Source organism: Equus caballus, chromosome 21, assembly GCF_041296265.1.
Source record: "Equus caballus isolate H_3958 breed thoroughbred chromosome 21, TB-T2T, whole genome shotgun sequence".
Taxonomy (NCBI): Eukaryota; Metazoa; Chordata; class Mammalia; order Perissodactyla; family Equidae; genus Equus; species Equus caballus.
In genome coordinates, this window is record NC_091704.1 from 19,125,006 (window position 1) to 19,134,899 (window position 9,894).

The window sequence follows — 9,894 nt, forward strand, 5'->3', positions numbered from 1 at the left end:
CAGGTATTAGATAGTATGCTTGATGTTATCCTAGAGGTCCCTTAGACTGTCCTCATTCTTTTTAATTCTTTTTTCTTTTTTCCGTTCAGGTTGGATGATTTCCTCTAGTCTTTCATCCAGCTCACTGATCTGTTCTTCTGTATCATTTGCTCTGTTATTGATTTCCTTTAGTGAACTTTTCATTTCTCTTGTTGTATTCTTCAGTTCTGATTGATTGTTTTTATATTTTCCAATTCTTTGTTGAAGTTCTCAGTGTGTTCATTTCTTCTTCTCCCCAGATCAGTGAGCATCATTGTGACTATTAGTTTGTACTCTTTACCAGGTAGATTGTTTATCTCTGTTTTGTTTAATTCTTTTTCTGAGAGTTCTTCTTGTTCCCATATTTGGAACATATTCTTTTGTTTCCTCATTTTACCTGTTTCTGTCTGCTTATATCTATGTGTGAGGTAGATCAGCTATGTCTCCCGATCTTGGAGATGTGGCCTTATGAGATGTCTTATGAGGACGAGCAGTGTGCTTCCCTCTTCTCAGTTCACTTGTTCCAAGAGTGTCCACTGTGTGTTCTTCTATTGTGATGGGGTTGCTTTTGCTGCAGGTGCCAGGGAAGCTAGGCTATCCCCCGGCCAGCTGTTTGTAATGCTCAGCTGCATGTGACTGCTATTTTCCCTTCAGTCACTATTGGGTGAGGGGAGCCCCAGCACAGTTGCGTGCAAGGTCTAAATAGCACATTTCTTCTGCAGTTTGTCTGTTAAATGACTAGGTCCCCAGAATGGCTGGTTGCTATGCTCATGGGCTCACAAGTATGGATGGTTTTGTCAGCTCTTTTAAAAGTGCACCTGGGTTGGGCCAGCCCCATGTGTGGCAGCAGAGTTGTTTCAGGAGTAGTTGGAAGGTGGAACAGATCCCTATGTGGCTGCTTGAGAAGCATAAGTGTGCTGCAGCTGACAAGCCCCACTATTTGTAGGCCCATGCACCCCATCAACATAGTCCTGCCCCATTTGCATGCCCTTCTCTGCTGAAGCAGATCCAGTCGCCTTTCTGCAAGGGCCCCACACGATCCCCAATGCAGACCTGCCCCTTGTGTATGCCCTGCCTCACAGAGGTGGGCCCACTTGTCCTGCTGTAGGGGTCTCAGACACCCTGCCTATGCAGGTCCACAGGTTGCCTGAGGACTTTCTGGTGGATGTGGCCAGTTCCTTGGATGGGCTGCTTGCCCTGGCTAAGCTGGATTAAATTTGTGCTCTAGTGGTTGGGGCAAACCCCTGTGCTAACAGGTCAGGGGAAGGACTCCAATGGCGTCTGCCATCATCTTTGTCAGCACGCCTGTTCTAGGTCACAATAATGGCTGCTGCTGATGCCTCAGTCCCTGGGGAGGTGGCTCCAGCTGACTCCTGCCTCCCTGAGATACACCCAGAGCCTGTCAAGTGAGTCTTTCGCCAAAGGACTGTGTCCCTTTCTTTCTGGTGATTTTGTGTTGTTTTCCAGAATGGGTGAATTTGTGTGTGGGCCCTTTAAAAGAAGGATTTTCTTTTCCTTGTTTTTGATGGCTTTACTGGGGGTGTTCCCCATTGTTTTTAATAGCCAACAAAGCCAGATATTATGACACTTGTCTTGGTTGTGCAGAGTTCAAAAGCTGCTTATTGTGGTAAAGCTCTCCCATTCAGATCCCCTGCCCCTCCAGGAAAGCTTTGTACCTGAAGATTGCTCATAGCCATGAAGTGCTGTGGCTAGAATGTGACTTTTTCCTCTCTAGAAGTGTATTTCTCCCTCTTCCACGTCAGTCAGTGCTGTAAATTGTTGTGAGGGTTCTTGTGTCCAGTTTTTTGTTCTCTTTCAGGGGTAATTGTTCCAAGGGTAGTTGTAAGTTTGTTGCGTCCGTGGGAGGAGGCTGAGTTCAGTGTCCTCATATGCTGCCACCTGCCCAGCAATCTCACAGTTTTATGCTTCTGTGTCCATTTGTCACCTTCCTCAAATCTTTTGATACCTTTGCCTTTTTGTTTCATGTAGGAGAGCTTCTTTTTTCAATATTTCTTGTAAGATAGGTAGTGGCAATGAGCTCCCTCTTTTTTTTTTTTTTTTTGTCTAGGAAAGCTTTATTTCTTTTTCATATCTGAACAGTAATTTAGCTGGATACAGTGTTCTTGGCTGACAGTTTTTATCTTTAAATCTTTTGAATATATCATTCCACTCTTTTCTGGCCTGTGGAGTTTCTGCTGAGAAATCTGCTAATAGCCTAATAGGGGTTCTCTTGTAGGTTATTGGGTTTTTTCCCCCTGGCTGCCTTTAACATTATTTCTTTGTCATTGACTTTTGACAGTTTTATTTTCATGTGTTTTGGAGAAAATTTTTGCATTGAGATAACTGGATTTTCTGTTAGCTTCATAGATTGTATATCCATTTCCTTACCAAGGTTAAGTTCTCAGCTACTATTTCTTTAAATAAGCTCTCTGCTCCCTTCTTTCTCTCTTCTCCTTCTAGGATATTCTTTACCCTTATGTTACTCTTTCTAATGGAGTCAAATAAATTTCATTGAATGTATACATTTAAAAAAAAATCTTAGTTCTCCCCCTGCATCATTTGTAGGTTTGTATCTTTGAGCTTTCTAATTTTCTCTTCCCTATGGTCTGCTTGCTTCCAATGCTTTCTAGTGCATTCTTCATCTCATTTTTTGAGCTCCAGAATTTCTTTCTTTTTTTTTTTTTACAGTTTAAGTCTTTTGGGTAAAATGTTCCTTTTGTTCATTGGTTTTATTCCTGAGCTCCTGAAACTGCCTGTCTGACGTTTTTTTGTAGCCTGTTGGATTCCTTCAAGACAGCTATTTGAATTCTTTACTGTTGGATCACAGCCTTCCATGACTTTATGTTTGGTTTCTAGAGAATTAGTTTCTTTTTTGATACTATGTTACCATGGCTGCTGTGGTGCTTGCTGAGTTATTCTTGTGCTGGTGCATTTGTTGTAGCAAACACTTTTCTTGTTTAGCACAGCTTTGTTTGTTTTGAGTCAAACTTACTAGGGGCTTTTTTGTTCGTTTGTTTTTCAGTAGGTGGCACTATATTACTAGTTTTTTGATTCTCTTGACTAAGCTCCTTCTGCCTATATTTGAGGATCTTCACGTTCCACCTTCCACCACCTGTTTTTGTGGTGTCTCCAGTACTCATCATTTCCACCTGTGCCCCTGGGGGGTCACTGATGGCTTTCTGTTGCCAGAGTCACTGTGGTCTCTGAGTTCACTACTGGGGGTACAGGGACGGCTAACAGCTCCACCGCTTTTGGGTTGGAAGTTTCACTGCCATGGAGGTGGGAAGGGAAGGGGATGGAGGGAGCTGGGTTCATGAGACATTGCTTCTGCTATTGCCCGTTACTTTGTGGTCACAGGCGTCACTGAATTTGGGTTGTTGGAGTTCTGTGTGTGCTTCTGCTGCTGCTACAGGGTCTAAACTGTGTCCAGGGGCCTAGGATCATGGGGCTCCACCTTTGCTGCTGCTCTGCTCCCCGTGACCACAGGTGCCACTGCAGCCAGCTGGCTGGAGTCACACACATGACTTTGCCACTGCCTGTCAGTTTCCCTGGGCCTAGGAGCAGCTGGGTCAGCTGCCACTGCTGGGGTTCCAGGGTCCTGGATATCACCTCTACTCTTCCCCCATTTAGCCTCCTGTATGTGCTCCCATCGTCAGACTTTTTTATGTACAGATGTGTAGATATCTCTGGCATCCTGGTGTGTTGAACAACACAGCCTTTGTTGGGTTATGGATATTTTACTCAGTGTAGACTGAAGGGGAGAGATAAAGTGATTCTCTCACACCACTATAATTATGATGTCTCTGGTCTCCATTTTTTATGATGTGAAATCAGCTGTTAATCATATCCAGAGTCCCTTATACCTGCTGAATCACTTCTTCCTGCTTTCAAGATTGTTTCTTTGTCTTTTGATAGTTAGGTTATGATGTGTTTACATGTAGATCTCTTTGAGTTTATTCAACTTGGAGCTTATTGAACTTCCTGGATGTATTGATTTATGTTTTTTATCAAATTTGGGAAGTGTTTGGCTATTATTTTTTCAAGTATTCTTTCTGCCCCTTTCTCTTTCTCCTCTCTGCGAGGACTCCCATATGCATATATGAGTATACTTGATGATATTCCACAGGTCTCTGTTCATTTTTCTTTATTCTTTGTATTCTTCAGACTGTACAGTCCAATTGATCTGCCTTCAAGTTTGCTCACTCTTCTGTTTCATCAACTGCTGTTTAGCTCCTTGAGTAAGTTTTTCATTTCAGATATGGTACTTTTCATTTCTAGAATTTTTATTTGGTTCATTTTTTATTTAATAATTTCTGTCTCTTTACTGATCTTCTCTTTGGTTAGATATCATTCTCATACTGTTCTGTAGTTTTTAGACATAATATCCTTTAGGTCTTTGAACATCTATTTAGAAGAGCTTATTTAAATTCTTTGTCCAGTAAGCCCAACATGAGGGCTTCCTCACAGATAGATCTGTAGAGTGGGGTTTTTTTTGCCCTGTGAATATGTCTGACTTCCTTATTTCTTTGCATACTTAATATTTTTGGTTGAAAACTGGACACTTTAAATAATACAGCTTAGAATATTGGGACATCAGATTTTTCTTTGTCCACTGGGTTTGTTGTTGTAGTTGTTTCTTATTGTTGTTAGTTTTTAGTGACTGTCTTGAACTGACTTTGAAAAGTCTGTATTCTTTTTCATAAGTCACCACTGAAGTCTGTTTAGGTAGCTTATTGGTCAGCTAATGTTTTGGAGAGTTTTCTTTAAGTGCCTGTAACCAATACTTCCAGTCTTCTTTGTGGGCCTCAGTTTGCATATTGGGACAGTCCTTCAACTTTCAGGCCGGCAGTGTACAACTCTACTTCAGCGTTCACTTCCTGCTTGTGTTGAGCCTCAGTGTTAGCCAGAAGTGCATGCTTAGGGCTTTCTCCGGTCATTTCTGAGCAAGCACACACCTCAGGGGATGTACAGAGTCCTGTGAATGCACGTGGCTTTCAAGAGTCCCAGGAATATGTTTGAACTTTTCAAATCTGCCATGGACATCTCATTCTTCATGTTTTCTTTTTAAGCTTTTTGGTCAGCCAGTTTTCCCCCAACTATTATCTATTACCATTGGCAGCTGTGATGTTCTACAATTGCCTTTGATTTTTTTTTTTCAAATTCTTCTGGGGCCTATTGGTACTGGATGAGCACAGAGTCAGATCATGTAGACAGTATCGCTAGTGGGCTCTTCCATGCAATCAACGAACAAATAATGGTAATTCTCTGGGCATGGGGCTTTGAAGGAAATCCTATCCTGTCCTGCTCCTTCACTGCCCAGCTCCTATTTTTCACCTTCATTACAGGCTGTTGGTTTTTAAGGCTACAGCAGAACAGAAGGGAAGATAGGAGTAAACAAGTTAAAAAGACAGAAATCTCACCAATTTTTTTACTAAGATTCAGCCATTTTTTCTCAAATAAATGCTCCCCAGATTGCTGAAAGGCTTTATTTAATTTCCACAATTCTGACAAAAAATATCCAGTGTTTTCGTTGCTTTTATGGATGTAAAACTTATTTTCAAGAGTACTTACTTTGCCAATTTTGTTAACATTATGTCACCTTTTTTATGGAAAAGTTGTTTTTGCTGTATATAGAACTCTAAGTTGGCAAGTTTTTCTTTCTGTACTCTAAAGTTATCTGCCCATTTTCTCCTGGATTGCATTGTTTTTTGATGAGAAGTCTCTTGCAATTCTTATTCTGTTGGTTCTGTACATAATGTGTCTTTTTCTCTCTGGGTGCTTTAAGATTTCTGTTTATCACTGGTTTTAAGAAATTTTATTATAATGACCCTTATGGTTTTCATCTTTCTTCCTGTTGGTTGAGGTTATTTGAGTTTCTTGAGTATGTGCGTTTATAGTTTTCATTAAACGTTTTGTTTAATACTCTCTTCAGAACTGTCAGCAGCTCCTTGTTTCTTGGTTGATAGATGAGGGATATTGACCTGGGGGTGAATATAGCATCAAAGAGAAAAAGGTGGTGGTTTCCACTCGGGAGATGGCTGGTCTCTGTGGTTGGAGATTTAACAGTGGCTGGACAAGAGGGGCTCAGCACACTGCAGGGCAGAAAGGGTTAGCCAGTTATGTTCCTGCATTTAGGGGAGTGCTTCTCAGTGTGGGAGGAATCTGAGTTATAAAAGAAAAATAAAGCCTGAAATTCATAGCTGTATCTAGTAGGGGTATATTCAGATGTGAATTTCAGAATGATAAATCTCCTTCAAGGCACAGATAGAGACAATGATGTGCTGGTAAATTAGCTCTCAAAAAAATCCCCAAACAAAACAAACAAACAAAAAAGCCCTGATTGGTAGTTTTTACCAGTTCCCATGGTCTAAATACTTCCACCATGGTGAATTTTTAGCTACCAGTGGTTAAACAACCAACTTGCAAAATTATTGAAAATTTAACAATTGGTTCTTGTGAGTCAGTATGAGCCAGCTCCGCAGGACTGGTAGTGGAATATATGGCACAAAGCATGAGCTTTGGGAAAACAAGCCACTTCTAACCTAGCACTTGGCCGGTGTTTCACTCATACCCTTGGAAGGGTGACAGTTAGCCATAGATCAATCAGAAGACACAGGAGCCAAGAGGAAATGTTTAGCTGGTAAGATGCCAAATGAAAGAAAATATGTGCTCCACGGTCCTTTTGTGAGTGCTTCTTCTTTCTTGAGAAGTTGGAGGCTGTCTTGTAGATGGTGGAGGATGAAGCTAGGGCAGGGGAGGAGGTGCAGGTTGCATGTAGGAGGATCAGAACCGTGTTTCTAGTGACTCAAACAGCCTGCAAAGATGAGTGGTAGTGGGAGAGCAAAGAAGTCCTTAGAAGATAATTCTGGAAAATGAAGTCTGTGTTAACTTCTGTTTCCTTGACCCAGGTTTTAGCCTTAGTTAATTTCACCTGAAAAATTATGGAAAGGAAAACAAGATCCTTTGCTTAGGGAAAGAAAACCAGAGTCTGTACTTTTATAAATTCTTGCAAAACTTTTGCTTTGTTAATATATACATTTTACTTGTGACACTATTATATATATTCATAAGGTATATTCAAATGTGTGGCAACATTTTGAATATGTGGATGAGTCCATTTCACTTCTTATTAAATAGCTGCTTGGTTTGGTGAACACAGGAACCTAGGATAGGGAAGCTCTGTTCTTGGCACAATGCTTGGAAAACCCCAAGAATGTAATAACAGCTTTGATCTTTGTGATAATGCTCCAGCCATTATTCAGGCATGTCAGGTACTCTGGTAATCCAACATGTGGTGGGACTGAGTTAACAAAGAGTATAGAAGACTGGATGTGCCAGTCTACACCTGGGTGCATCCTCTGTGGGTGCCTGAGTGTGCAGAATTAGCTATGACAGCAACTTGGTTGCTATGTCACTATAACTCTAGGGGCTTTGATTTACATTCTTGTTGCTGGTGTCATACATATTAAATCTGAGAAATTCCAGTGTCAGATCTTTAGAAGAAAGTTATCTGGTGTTACATTAAATTAGAGGAAACATCTGCAACCTCCCTAACCTTCTTCCTTCCTTCAGTCTCTCTTTCTCTGTTTCCCTCACTCTGAGTCTTTGACTTTCCTCCTAGTTTTAAATTAACTTCTTGGTTCAAATCCTTTCTGACATTGATGGGTTTGTTTTTCTTGTCTAAAATTATGTCACTGCATCTCTGGAATTGTAGGAAACCTTCAAAATTAAAGATGCTGCAAGAAAAATTGGGGAGAAAGTGTAACGGTTGCTCATAGAAAGTCTGAGTTATCATGCAGTTCCGAGGGACTATTTATCCTCCTTTCCCCAGATGATTTTGTGCTTGTTCCATCACTGAGCAGCTCTAGCTGTACAATACTTGAAAGTAATGATGAAGCTTGAAAGATTCATTCAATTGACTGGCTATTTTGTTTGCATCATAGCAAATATTTACATAGCTGGAATCATTCATGCTTGGAGTGCCGTAAATGTGCAGCATTAGAAAGTTCTTAGCATTTATATTGCCTAATGAGAACAGAGATAGGACAGGACATAAGAGCTTTCTAGAAGTAAAGAATGTGATTTCAGTTCCGAGATTCCAGTGAAAGGATAAATTGCTTGGATTGTTGGCATTCTTAACTGTTGACATGGGAATGGATTAAGATTAGGCATGAGAAAATAATTCTCTAACTACCAAATGCCAGAAGATAAAGTAAAAAATGATAAAGAGCCCCAAACTAAAACGCTATTATTTTCCTTAAAGTGAGAAATATAAAAGACTCAATTATATTGCTCTTATAAAATGAATAAAAAATGTAAAACTTTATTCAATGAGCATAAACATTTTTAGGTTTTGTATTTGCAACACTTTAAAACAGAAGTGAGACTTGGGTTGCAAAGTAAAATTGCAAAAATATTTGGAGAAAGGAATGCAAAGGATACACACAGCAAAATAATTGAGAAGGGTCAGTGAGAGACACAGGAGAGGATGGAGAGAAGGGGAAGAATAGGTGGCGAGAGAAAGGGCTCAGGGATGCTGAAAGACATGGGAGACCTGAGATGGAGGGGTAACTACACATAGAGACAGAGATATTAAGAGATGGATGAAGAAAGAGGACGAATAGGGAGGGACAGAGGAAGAAAAGAGAGGTAGGGATGAGGTTGGTATTGAGACTATAAAATGCATACTCTTGCTTTCTTTGACTTTGGGCTTCACATAGGTTTTCTTTGAAGTTGAGAAAGCTATATAGACACTGATTTTAGCTCTTCAAATTCCCTTAGCTATAAATACTCAGGAATCCTCAGTGTTAATATGTGAAGACCAGGATTTTCTCAGCTCTAGCCTAGATGATTGTACAGTATTTTTATTTAAAGACTGGGATAGGCTTATTCCAGTTCTACCTTAGATTTGAGTGTGATTTGGCCGATCTCACATAAGAGAGCAGGAGCCACTTTCCTGACAATTAGGAAAAAGAGGAATCATTATGATGAAAATATTTCTAGAATCTTCAAACCCATAGGAATAATAATGGGAACCCAAACCAAGGCAATCAAATGGGGTGTTGGAATAACATCTTAAAAAAATAAGGCAAAACTTCTTGTGGGTTAGAGGAGGGAAAATCATAATAAAAAATAGAGGTGGAATCCTAATAATTCATGGAGAAAAAAATTCCGTTAAAGGAACTGAAATTGTTGTGTTAGAACTTTTAGAATTTAGCAGTGACTTAATTACCATATTCAGTGATGAGATTTGGTTGGATAGTGAGGGTGCTGGTCATCTAATTGCTCATTTCAGAGAAAGAGGGCGATAAGGGCAGTGGCAGTTTCAGTCATCTACACAGAGTAGTTTTTGTTTCAGGGAGGCTCAAGTTTATTTTAGAGACCATTTATAGTTTCCCTTCCAAAGAAATTCTAATCTAAGAAAAAAGAAGGGTTAGTTTCCCAATCTCCTTACTCCTACTCTTTACTTAGTTTTATATTTTATCTTTTGAAGTGTAAATGAATAGCCAAACCAAATCTCTCTCTGAATTTCAGGAGGTTCATTGTTTGAATCCAAATATGTGGCAAGATAGTTGGAGTGGATGACTATTCATGGTTTGTGATCCACTGTTAATTATCCACCTACAATGGTGTTCAACAGAAATTGAGAATAACACTTGGGCTACCACTGTACTGAACTGCTTGGAATAATGCCTGCATCCTTCCATGTGGATGACAGCTATAATTTTCAGTCAATATGAAAACCATGATCCATCTCTGGTCAGACAGCGTGTATTTGTGTTCCATTAAAGAAAGGGTTCCTCATGAGCAACAACTGCCATGGTCTGGAAGACCTGCATGCCTCTTGCTTCTAGATGGAGTCACTATCTAGAGGCA